Raw genomic sequence first — 12,821 nt, forward strand, 5'->3', positions numbered from 1 at the left:
CTGAGACGTTTTCTCTTCAGTCTGGCTGTCTGACAATGCCTGTGGGGGTTTTCATTCTCTTTCTCCACCCACCCTCATGATGTCTGCAAGCCCTCAGGTGAATCCCTGCAGGAGCAGTCAGTACCCAGTCCCGGGACTTTACAGAGGTTTTCGAATTCTCTTAGCATTACTTGCTTGAATCACACTGAACAAACAGTCTCCACCCTCTCCCACTGCTTTTGTCTGAAGCACCTATTCACAGGCAGCCACCTTTACTGGTGGGCAGACTGGCTAACTTCAATACCCTTGAAGTCCCACCAAAAGCAAGATGCACCAGTCACTCCCAGTCTCCTCCTCCCCATCCGCTTCACCCCAACGCGCCACTGCCAACGGCAGAGTGCAATCCCCAGCTACACTCGGCTGCAGTTCAGACCACGCTGAACACCAGGGAACATGACAAGAGAAACTGAGGGGAACACAGTCGGTGACACTGCCGACAGGACTGGGAACATAGAAGTAAAAACCCCTCTCCACCTTCCTCATTCTTTTACCTCCGTGGTAGTGAAAACATCAGCAGTCTTCTTTTCTGTATTCTGCCTTCTATGGGAGTGGGGGAAATTAAAACTAAGTGATGCATTTCAGAGAGCACACCGTATGCTTCCCTCTGGCTTTCATAGAGTGTACCTTTTCCCTCTGACATAAGGCGAGGTCCCTGCAACCCTCACCCTGTGTAGAAATCACTGTCTGACCCTTGCTCTTTGAAAAGTGCCATGGCTACTTCTACCCAAAAATCACTCCCTAAATCAGGAAAGAAGAGAGAAAAGAAACAGAAAGAAAATTCATTTATCAACTTCTTAATCATATTTGGATATAAAAAATATGACTCAACACTGCCTGTTCAATAGGTCAGATGTACACAAATTAACCTTGAAGCAGGGAAACTTTTGGCTTACAACAGGCTTACCATTCAGCCAAGAGATGATAATTACCAATCATGGCTTCAATTAGATTTCAACCATTTTATCTCGCTGAAAAACTTCGAGATACTTGAACATACTTATGGCAGAAATGTAATATACATCATACCTATTTTTGTTTTCTAACATTTGGCCAGTCCTTCCAAAGATACTCTGAACCTAATATAATTATTTTTTAAAAGATATCCATGAACTGGGTGGAATAAGCTGCATCAGGGAGGTGGAATGAAATGGAGGAGGAGCCCTATCAAAACCTAATCTAAGGGAATGGTAATCTCAGTAAAGGGGGAAAGAAAGCTATTGTCCCCTTATCAGGACAGACTACATTGCATACTTTGAATTGATACTAAATTGCATTTCTATCTTTGAATACAAATCTGTTTGATGTGGAATAAAAGAAAGACATAACTTTATGGATTATGTAGAATTTCCAAAACAAACCAAGGAATCAGTTATTATTACTAGAAATAAGAGGGCACTATACACACAAATCCTCAGGAAGGTTCAACCTGAACACATTGGTAATAGTCAAGAAGTCTACCAGACAAGCTGCCATCCAACACCACAAGGCTGGTCATAGAGTACTTAACTTCAATTAAAGACACTTACAAAAGAAAGAGATTATTTAAATATAATAACAAAACCAAAACAAACTTAACATCCCACCTTCCCGGGTCAAAGGACATAGAAGATTCAGAAATCAATTAAACCCAGTAAATAATGTAAAACAGGGAAGGATTCCCTTTCAAAAATGCTTCGGTTAATTTTAGCATCCTTCTGTTTAGCTGCTTAGCAACCCTTATCCTATGACCTTCTAAGCACCACCTACTTTTCAGAAGGATAATGAATAGAAACATCAAAAGAATTCACTTCTGTTTCCAAAGAATATATTTAACCAATTTTTATAGGAGTTAAATTTGTATTAATTATGCCGTGCAAAATCCTAAAAGGGTAGCATTTTAAAACTTCATTCACTGGGACATTTCCTTAGTTGAAGGTGATAAACGATGTTAGCAAGTGAGCATAAGATAGCAAGCAAAGACTTCCAAACTGACCTCAGAAGTGGAATAACACAACAGCTCAAAATTGAAGAGCAAAAACGACCTAAGGCAGCTACACTGTACAGTGCCTGGCACACAGCAGGTAACCAATAAACTGCTGTTGATCAGTTGCTGGACTAATAAATGTAGGTTTCTTTTCTTCCTTCAACGTGTTGTACCTGTGTTGGATACAAATAAGGCCTTGGGAGTCTGCCTGAAGAAATTTAAAAGACCCTTCAATCAAAAGGTCGCTTGCTGGAATATGTAACTAGTTAGGAATGGATGCACCACCTGTACCAGCTCAGTAAGACGCATGTTCCCCACCACATAACAAACACTTGTCTGCCATAAGAGCTTAGCGTCTCATTTTCTGATGAGAAATAAAGCAGTATCTACAAAAACCCAGAGAATGATATTTCACATAACAGTAAGCATCAGCAGCATTTCTTAAGAGTATTACACATCCAGCAAATCCTCTTTTAAAACAAGACATACTAAAATGCAACCAGTTTAGCAGTATTTTTAAGACAAAGACAATGCAAATTCATTAACCTAAAATGGAGCACAAGCTAAGCAAATAACTAAATCAAAGAGTTCTTCTCTCCCTTTCTTTTGTAAAACTGGGGGAAAGGTATTTTTTTTAACACATTTAAAACTTGATTAAAGTCATTCAAATGTTTAATACATCAGTGTAACCAAAGCTCAAAGTACATCAAAGCAGGACCCATCAGCGGGTACCCAGAAAGCTCCCTCCAAAGGGCAGAGGTAAACACATACATACACACACGCGCGCACACACCACCCCTAAAATTAGTGATCCGTCTTTGTATAAATTACTTGTAGAGTAGCTCGAACCCATTCCTTCAAAAGTTCTGTGGACTCTTGAAGATAGTACAGAACTCAACGTTTGTTTCTCAAAGAGGTTTTAGCCAACACTTTGGCCTCTAACTCAGACTTCCGGGTTGAAATATGTCTTAGAAACTATACCTGCCTACTTCAAAAAGTACCAAATCTAGAGGATGATTTTCATGGGTGTGAAAAAACAAAACTAAACCACATTCTTTTCTTGGCAGTTCTCTTTTCCCCACTCCACTTCAATTAAACTTATTTCAGAATCAACTCGCACATATGCAGGGTCCACTACATATACAAAGGGGAAAAAAATCTCAAAAATAATGGGGATGCACTAGAAAGTCTGCCATTGCAGAGACAGAAATTCCTCGCTATTTCCAGCAACACCATTCAACAGGCAAACTTTATTCCCACTGGCTTTTAAAGAGCTAAGCTTAAATCTAAACTCTTAAGAGGGTTCAATTTTCTACTAATGAAAACCCCCGGACAGGTTTTTCAACATACCAAAACGTTATACTTTTTTATTCACCCTTCTGTCTGTCTCCACATCCACCACCATCACAAGCAGCAACAGCAGGAGCATCCTCAAAAGACGAAAACCCCTCCAAAGTGCCCCGAATGTGTGCTGCTGCTGGCTCTGAAGCCGTGTAGAATTTCGTAATGGAATGTGAACTGCTCGTCCGGATCTGGGCTCACGTTCTATCTCCTAACCAGTAAGGAGCGAGAGAGGGCAAATCTGCTGAGCAAGGAGAAATACTTTCCTCCTCTTTTATAACCCATCACGGATGCACGGCGGCCGAGGGGCGCGAGCTGCACGCGGCGCCTGTCAAGCGGCCCGGGCCCGCACCCCGTGGGGTCCCCGCGTCCCCCAGCTCCCCGCCCCGCCCGGAGAGGAAGGCGGCCTAGCCAACCCGTGGGCTCAGCCGACGCGCCCCGCACTCACGCGCGGCCGCGGAGCAGGTCACATCCTCGACGCGCCCTTGGCCCGGTCCAGAAAACACGCCGCTTCCCAGGGAGGGGGTCGGCGACGGGAAGGACCTCCCCTGCTCCTTAGCAACCATTAAGGTCGCAGTTTCCTAAGAGACCGCGAGCGGGGAGGGGGCGCGGGGGGCCCGGCCCGAGGCTTGTGCGGGAAGTAGGGGAGGGCAACAACGGGCCCCCTGCCCCCACCCAGCTAGACGCTGGGGGCCGGGATGGGAGGAGGAAGGGAAGCCCCAGAACTCGCAAAAAACTGGTCCAGCGGGCGGCGGACAAAAGTTTCCGAGCGCGCTCCACAGCTGGGCGGTGGAGCGGGCCCCGGCGGCCGGCCCCGCCTCGGATGCTCCCGGCCTCCTTCCTGTGCTCGTGACGGCGCCGAGCCCCCCACCCCCTCCCCCGCCCGCGAGGCAGGCTAGCTCCACACCGAGGGCTCCCACGAAAAAACGCACCCCGCCAACGGAAGGGCGAGGGAACAATACGTGCCCGCACGGCTCGGGCCCGGTCCCCTGCTCCCCTGGTCCCCCGGGGCAGTGGTCGGCGTGACCACGACCTCCAGCCGGGAACCGGCGAGGGCGCGGGGCTGCCCGCGGCCCCCTCCCGGCCGGCGCCGTCCGCCCGGGAGGATCAAAGTCCGCAGAGCAGGGCGCGGCGGATGCTCCCACCAAGCAGCCCCGAGCAGGCACCCCCGCTCGAGCACCCCGAGCAGACACCCCCAAGCCGGCACCCCCGGATACCTTACGGCGGCGGCGGGAGGGCGGGCGCCGTCATCTCCGCGCTTCCCGGCCCGAGAGGGACTCGAAAGTATGTAGGAGAAAAGTTTCCCCTCCCACATGGGGGGGAGGATGTCGAGGGAGAGAGGGCGGAAGATGGAGAGCAGCGCTGGGAAGATGTTTCTGGCCGGCGGTGCGCGCACCATCCGAGTCCCGGCGGTGCTGGTTAAAAATAAACTCGGCGGCGCGGGTCGGGCCGGATTCCTGCGCTCGGACGGCTAATATGGATGCGCATCAGGTCCTGCTGGCGGGGCGCTGCGGCGGCTCGCGCTGGGAGCTGGTTGGCAGAGCCAGCGGCTCGGGAAAGGGAAAAGAGCGGAGGAAGGGGAGGAGGAGGAGGAGGAGGAGGAGGAGGAGGAGGAGGAACGGCCCGGCGCGCAGCCCGAGGGGAGAGGGCTGCCCGGCTCATCCCTGGCCGCCCCGCCAGCCCGAGCGCACGCTGCGCGGCGTAGGGCGTGCGGGTCCCCGCCTGCGGGACACGCCGAGTTTCTAAAGTACAACGCGCTCTGCAGACTTCACCCTCCCCATCCCCAAAGTTCTTTAAAAGGTCGCTCCGGCTGTGCCCCAGATGTCTCGCTGCCGCCGGAGTACCGCGAGTCGGAACCCGGGGCACGTACTTACGGCCGGGCAGGACGCTTGGCTCCCAGGCATGATGCGTTGGGGACCGGTGGGCTTCAGGGAGAGACCGAGGAGAGATGCAAACTTGTTCCGGAAAAGGAATCAAAATGGCGTTTCTGGATGTGCAAAGTTCATCAACTCCGCAGTCACTTCCCCTCCTCCTCTTCTCCCACAGGGAGGGAGGTGGGCGAGGAGCTGGCGACCCCAGCGCCCCAGCCGTCGTCCCGGCCCCCGTCTCGGCCCCCCGCCCAGCTTCCTCGCCCGCACGCTCGGAGTCTCGCTCTCCCCCTCTCACCCTGATAAGTAGACACATCACGTGTTGCTCCTGCGAGTCTCCTGGGGACGTGTTACTGAGCGGCCGCGGCGGCGGCGGCGGCGCTCGGACTGGGGGGGTGAGGGGGAGGACCGCGGTACCCGCCTGTCCCCACCGCCGCCCCCGCCCCGACTTTAGCAGGATGACCGCAGTTGCCATCCCGGGAAGGATGGAGGTGGAGTCCCCTCCCCACCCCCCACCGCAGCCCCAGGTTTGCCCTACGCCCTCCCAAGGCGCCCCGGGCCATGGGAGGGCCGGGCTGCCCGAGGGTAAGGGTCCGGGAGGCCGCGACTGAGCGCGATCCCAATCGTCCCTTTGCTCGCAGGCCACCTTCTTCGGCCACCGCGCCCCCTCCCCTGCAGCCCCTCGCCGCGGGCGACTCCCCGCCCCCGGCTTTCCATCACTTCACTCCGCAGTTTGTTTCACTATTTTAACGGAGGCGGGGGAGACACGGTGATGCCCCGGAATTGCGAGAGGGGCGCCTCGGAGGCGCTGGGGTTGGGGGGATGGGGGGCGTGGGGCTCGGGGTCCCTGGCCTGGCGCCGCCCCTCTGGGTCTGCGAGGCATCTGGGAAGTGGAGCCCCGCCCGAGCCGTTTCCTTTCCACGCGGTCCTCGCTCTGCATCCAGGTGGGGCGAGTGGATGATGGGGCAGGAGATTAAGGAGCAGGCGCTTCACCCCGCCCCTGGCTTCGAGCTGTTTCTCTCCCGGGGCCATCCTTCTTCCTCGGGCTGCCGCCCTGAGCGTGCTCGCCGTCTAACAAACTCAACTCCGACTCGACTTTGGTCCCCTTCCCTTACCCACACCCCACAAAGGATGCTTCAGCGGGGAACTGCGTGACCGCCAGGGGCTGAGGACGGCTCCTGCCGCTACTGTGTCCCCACCCCGCGATGGAATGGCTGATGCTGTGTCATCCACGTCGCCCTCCAAGGCTTCAGAGAAGCCACACGCAGTATCTCTTTCTCTCAGAGGGCTCTTGTTTCAACTCTGAAAAGCAGGGGCCCTTCTCGGAGCCGCTCTCCATCTCTCTAGCTCCTGCCACTACGCTTCGCACTGGCTGCCTTGCCCCAAGTTATCACGGAGCCCAGAGAAACCAGGCCTGGGCTGTGCTTCCTCCATAAAGCAGCTGACATGTTTCCAACTGTTAATACTTCTGCTACCGAGGTTCTGAAAGGGGTCTGTTCTCGGCCTTTGGAAACATCTTCAGACAGATAAGGATGATTGTGGTTGTTGAAAATAAACAGCCCCCGCCCCCCTAGTTCTTTCTAAAGAAGAATGTCCAAAGAATACTACAGTAGAATTAAGCGTTTGGGTCTGGTTAGGCAAGATGATGTTATGCAGGCAGAAAGCTGGCTACTTTCTATTTACTATGACCTTTGACCCTGGCTCCACCACACCAGCTCCTCTGAGAAGGCTTGAACACCATGGAGAGTTGTAAGCCCAACTGTGGGCCTTTAATTTGAGTCCTTCCATTGACCTCTAGCTTTCAGGGCTGCAGACAGAAGTGTCTGACTCGGGATGGGTCCTGGCCAGAACAGAACTCTTTGGAACCAAGGAAAAGCAGCTGGACCATTAGGTCTGATATGAGATAAGTAGGCTAAACCACTGCCCAAAAAGGAGCTGATTCAGCTGGCTGTTTCTCTGACTTTCATCAAAATTAAGTTTTCGGAACCTGTTATGTTTCCCAAGGTCTACTGTTTACTGAAGAAAACTCCATCCAGAGAAATTTCAGCAGTTGCATTTTTCTGAGCCTCCCCGAACTCCGCCGCCCCAAAATGTATTATCAAATGGTTTTTTGAAGACAGGCCCATCGTGGAGGACATGGGCATGTCTCTAGACAGGAGTGATAGTTCACATAGCCATCACAGAATAGGTGTCTCGTGTTTCTAAGTTGTAATGTGTTCCAATGAGGGCGAAGGAAGGGCCCTGTGGGGAATGCTACTTTACTCACTTTGCCTCTGATTCAGGAGCTAGCCTTTCCTGGTCTCCCCATTCAGGGATAAGTTTTGAATAGGAAAAATATCAAAATTGGAATTTTATGCATAATTTAGCAAATCTCCAATGCTATATGAATGTTCATGACAAATTGCCACCTGTATAATGCCATCTAGAAAATACTGGCAACAAAAAAGATTGAAAACAGTTTTACTACAACATTTTTTAATTTTTTTTTTTTTTTTTTTTTTTTGAGACAGAGCATCACTCTGTTGCCCGGGCTGGAGTGCAGTGGTAGGATCACGACTCACTGCAGCTTTGAATTCCTGGTCTCAAGTGATCCTCCACCCTTAGCCTCCCAAGTAGCTGGGACTACAGTGCATGTCACCACACCTAGTTAATTTTAAAAGTTTTAGTAGAGAGGAGGCCTTGCTATGTTGCCCAGGCTGGTCTCAGGCTCTAGGGCTCAAGTGATTATCCCACCTCAGCCTCCCAAATTGCTGGGATTATAAGTGTAAGCCATTGTGCCCAGCCTATTCCAAGTTATACTTTAAAAATTGGAGTATCATGCTGGGCCCTGTGTTTCTCATTTCTAGCTAATTAATAAACATGGCCATCAAACCACCTGTTCAAGAGTCATGCTCTCTAAACCATTATGAGATGCCACTTCACACCCACTAGGATGTTTATAATAAAAAAACAGACAATAAGTGTTGAAGAAAGTATGGAGAAACTGAAACCTTCATACATTGCTGGTGAGAATGTACAATGATGCAGCCACTTTGAAAAATAGCTTGGTAGTTCCTCGAAATGTTAAACATAGAGTTGCTATATGACCCAGCAATTCTGCTCTTAGGTACATAAACAAGAAATGAAAACATATGTCCACACAAAAACTTGTACTCAAATATTCATAGCAGCACTATTCATAATAGCCAAAAAGTGGAAACAACTCAAATATTCATCAGTTGGTGGATGGATAAACAAAATATGATATAGCCATACATAGACTGTTATTCCACCATCAAAAGCAATGAAGTACTGATGTATAATACAACATGGATGAATCTTGAAAACATTATTCTAAATGAAAGAAGTCAGATCCAAAAGGACAAATAATGGATGATTCTGTTTATATGAAATGTTCATAATAGGCAAATTGATAGAGATAGAAAGTAGATTAATGGTTGCCTAGAACTGAGGGCTAGGGAGAAGTGGGGATTGACTGCTAACATGTGGGGTTTCTTTTTGGGATGCTAAAAATGTAGTAGGCCAGACTACCCCTCTCCCCACTCCTCCTTCCTCCCTCCTCTTTCCACCTCTCCTCTTCCCCTTTCCCCTCTCCCACTCTCACTCCCTCTCACTCTGCCATATAAGAAGTATCTTGCTTCCCCTTCACAAAACAACAACAGCGTAGACCAGGCAAGGTGGCTCCTGCCTGTAATCCCAGCACTTTGGGAGGTCAAGGCAGAGGATCGCTTAAGGCCAGGGATTTGAGACCAGCCTGGCCAACATGGCGAAACCCCATCTCTACTAAAAATAGAAAAAATTAGCCTGGCGTGGCGGCAGGTGCCTGTAATCCCAGCTACTTGGGAGCCTGAGGCAGGAGAATCGCTTGAACCCAGGAGGCAGAGGTTGTAGTGAGCTGAGATGGCGCCATTGCACTCCAGCGAGACTCCAAAACACAAAAAACAACAAACAAACAAACAAAAACCGTCCTGGCCAACATGGTGAAACCTCGTCTCTACTAAAATACAAAAAAAAATTAGCCGGGCGCAGTGGTGCGTGCCTGTAGTCCCAGCTACTCGGGAGGGTGAGGCAGGGGAATCCCTTGAACCCAGGAGGCGGAGGCGGAGACAGCAGTGAACCAGGATGGCACCACTGCACTCCATCCTGGCGACAGAGCAAGACACTGTCTCAAGGGAAAAAAAAAAAAAATTTAAAACTTAGCCAGACATGGTGGCACATGCTTATAGTCCCAGCTACTTGGGAGTCTGAGGCAGGAGAATCACTTAAGTCTGGTAGGTCAAGGGTACAGAGAGCTATGCTTGTGCCACTGCATTCCAGACTGGGTGACAGAGTGAGACCCTGTCTCAAAAAACTTAAAATTAATTAAAATTAAAATGTTTTAAAATTGATTGTGGTTAGGGTGCACAACTCTAAATATACTAAAAATCCATTGAATTGTACATTTTAAATGGGTGAATTCTATGGTATGTGAGTTATATCCCAATAAAGCTGAGCTGTATAGACATATATGGAATTGTACTAGGTTCTGTAGTGGAGAACTGATACAAAAATGAGTAATTTATAATCTGTGCCTTAAAAGAGCTTGCAATCTAATCTCTGCATTCTCATGATATAATCCATGAAATGCAAAACAACATATAATATCAAATACATACAAAATTCAGTTCAGAGCAAAGATCACTTTTTTTGAGACATAGTCTAACATATAATAATAAAAAAATTAAATACATACAAAATCTAGGAGTTCAGAGCAAAGAGATAACTTCTTTCTTTTTTTTTTTTTTTTTTTTTTGAGACAGAGTCTCGCTCTGTTGCCCAGGCTAGAGTACAATGGCGAGATCTCGGCTCACTGCAACCTCTGCCTTCTGGGTTCAAGCTATTCTACCGCCTCAGCCTCCTGCGTAGCTTGGATTACAGGCGCCCATCATCATGCCCAGCTAAGTTTTATATTTTTGTAGAGACGGGGTTTCACCACGTTGGCCAGGCTGACCTTTTTTTGTTTGTTTGTTTCGCTCTTTTTACCCAGGCTGGAGTGCAATGGTGTGATCTCGGCTCACCGCAACCTCTGCCTTTCGGATTCAATCAATTCTCCTGTCTCAGCCTTGTGAGTAGCTGGGATTACAGGCATGTGCCACCACGCCCAGCTAATTTTGTATTTTTAGTAGAGACGGGGTTTCTCCATGTTGGTCAGGCTGGGTCTTGAACTCCTGCCCACCTCAGCTTCCCAAAGTGCTGGGATTACAGTTGTGAGCCACCGCGCCCAGCCAAGATCAATTCTAAGAAGAGTGATCAGGGAAAGCTTCATGGAAGAGAAAGTAATGGATTTGGGCCATGGAGAATGACTAGAAATTCAGTAGATGAAGAAGATGAAGATTGGGAATTAAAAACAGCAGCAGATGCAAGAGCACAGTTGTAACAAATTACGGGTCCCACTTGGAGACCAGTAAGGGTTATAGCTTGGCTGAATATAACATTTACAGGAATGTACTATAGGTGATGAGACTAAAAGGTAAATAAGCTGAGCCTGTCCCACGAATAATTCTGAATATTGGCCATGGGAAAGCTTGGGTACCAAGGGCCTGAACTAGGGTGAAGGTAGAGGAGGTCAAGAAGCACTTCAGAGGAAGAACTCACAGAGAAGCAACCGGTAGACCTGTAATGGAGGGGGAACAAGGGATGGGGGGTGAGGTGCAGAAATCAGGGCCAAGATGATGTCTGGGTCTTAGCTAGGTAGCTGACAGAAGAACAAAAATGAGCAAGTCAGGGAGAAGGGGAGCCCATTTGAGGTGGAAGGTGACAGAGTAGGTGATATTGAGCCTGGAGGTAGAAATAAATGGAAAACAGAGCTAAGCTGTGGAAGAGGATCATGAAGAAAAAAGGTGTGGATGCTGGAGAAGGCCACTTGGATGAGGTCTCACAGCTGTGTAGGTGTCCCCAGGCAGAGAGGAGGGGGCAGGGCACTCCAGCCAGAGTGGGCAGGGAGCTGCAAGCATAAGGGCACAGAGGCGTAAAACAAGGTCAGTTTCCTGAACTGCAAATACCACCCTCTGGAGCTGGAGCAGCGGAGGGAGGAGGGGAGGCAGCCAGAGATGGGGCTGCAGGAGTAGCCAGTGGGCCAGATCGCCAAGAGCGCTATGCACAGCGGACTTGGACGTTATCCAGCGGTGAGGCCGTGAAAGGGCTCATGGAGGAGGGCACCGTGGAGGATGGTCTGGAGGATGGCAGGACGAGGCAGGAGAGGGAGTTAGGAATTAATAGTAATAGAAGAATTTAGTTAAGCAAGAATAAGGACCTAGGGAGGCACTGGCTGTAGGGGTGGAGGAGGCACTGGCTGTAGGGTTGGAGAGGAATAGATTCATCTGGGACATAATTAGGCCATAGAATCAACAGAACTTGACCAACTGAGTTATGAGAGAAAAGGAAACAATCCATCTGGGGCACTGACGAAGGTGTGTGATAACAAAAGAGGTGAAGCTGCCGCAGCAGTGAGCGTGACCCATGGCAGTGCAGGAAGGACCAAAGACAGGAGATGTCAAGGGGACAGGTCTGCAAGGCTTGGTGCCCGTTGGTTGTGGAGTGAGAAGTCGTGGGGTTAAGAAGGCCGATTCTGGCCGGGCGCGGTGGCTCAAGCCTGTAATCCCAGCACTTTGGGAGGCCAAGACGGGCGGATCACGAGGTCAGGAGATCGAGATCATCCTGGCTAATGCGGTGAAACCCCGTCTCTACTAAAAAATACAAAAAACTAGCTGGGCGAGGTGGCGGGCGCCTGTAGTCCCAGCTACTCGGGAGGCTGAGGCAGGAGAATGGCGTAAACCCGGGAGGCGCAGCTTGCAGTGAGCTGAGATCCGGCCACTGCACTCTAGCCTGGGCGACAGAGCGAGACTCCATCTCAAAAAAAAAAAAAAAAAAAGAAGGCCGATTCTCTGGGCTTGGCCTTGGATAACTGGATGGAGGGTGGGTCCATTCTCCAGTGGCATGAGTCATGGAGGAGGGTGCGAGTTGTGGAATTGGAGAGGAGGGAAACTCAGGAGGGAGGCCTAAAGACACATCTAGGTAAAGAGACTATGGACAATGAAAGGCTAGGGCAGGACCCAAGGAAATGCCTGCAATTCAGTGGCAAAAGAAGAGGGAGTGATAAGAGCTCCTTCTCTTTTGCCTCTAACGAAGCAGAACAGCTAAGGGAAAAGGTGGCCCACAGCATTAAACCACAGAAATCACACAGAATGTGGGATAATAGACATTGGAGACTTGGAGGGGTGAGAGGGTGGCAGGGGGTAAGAGATGAGAAGGTACTTAATGGTACAATGTACATCATGCGGGTGATGGTTACACTAAAAGACCACACTTCACCACTGTGCAATATATCCATGTACCAAAACTGCACCTCTACCCCTTAAACGTATGCAAAAAGCAAACAAACAAAGAGAAACCAAGGCAAGTGGCAAAACAAAGGCTGAGAGCTGAGAAAGTGAGTTCATGTGAGTGTGGTAGGCAGGGGCCAGAAAGCAAGGGGTTAAACAGTGAGTAGAAGAAGAGGAAGTGAAGGCCCTGTGCTCTGGCATAAACTTAGGTGAGAAAGGAAGAGAAAGAAAGAAAAATAACAATAGCAG

The 12,821-nt window shown here is 49.7% G+C and overlaps 1 protein-coding gene across 5 annotated transcripts in view; it reads right to left on the reverse strand.

Annotated features, from left to right (window-relative positions):
• The window catches only part of LOC105487377 (ras responsive element binding protein 1), a 202,500-nt gene that overhangs the window by 142,883 nt on the left and 46,796 nt on the right, over positions 1-12,821 (reverse strand). For 2 of the 5 annotated variants that reach the window (XM_011750832.3, XM_011750821.3), the window contains exon 1: positions 5,218-5,460. The exons of 1 other annotated variant lie outside the window; for it this stretch is intronic. The gene's annotated coding sequence lies outside the window, so the exon portion shown is untranslated. Of the gene's footprint in view, positions 1-4,560; positions 4,909-5,213; positions 5,461-12,821 lie in introns of those variants that run through there. 2 more of the 5 variants (XM_011750828.3, XM_011750826.3) reach the window with 2 other exon arrangements.

Source organism: Macaca nemestrina, chromosome 5 (assembly GCF_043159975.1).
Source record: "Macaca nemestrina isolate mMacNem1 chromosome 5, mMacNem.hap1, whole genome shotgun sequence".
Classification (NCBI taxonomy): domain Eukaryota; kingdom Metazoa; phylum Chordata; class Mammalia; order Primates; family Cercopithecidae; genus Macaca; species Macaca nemestrina.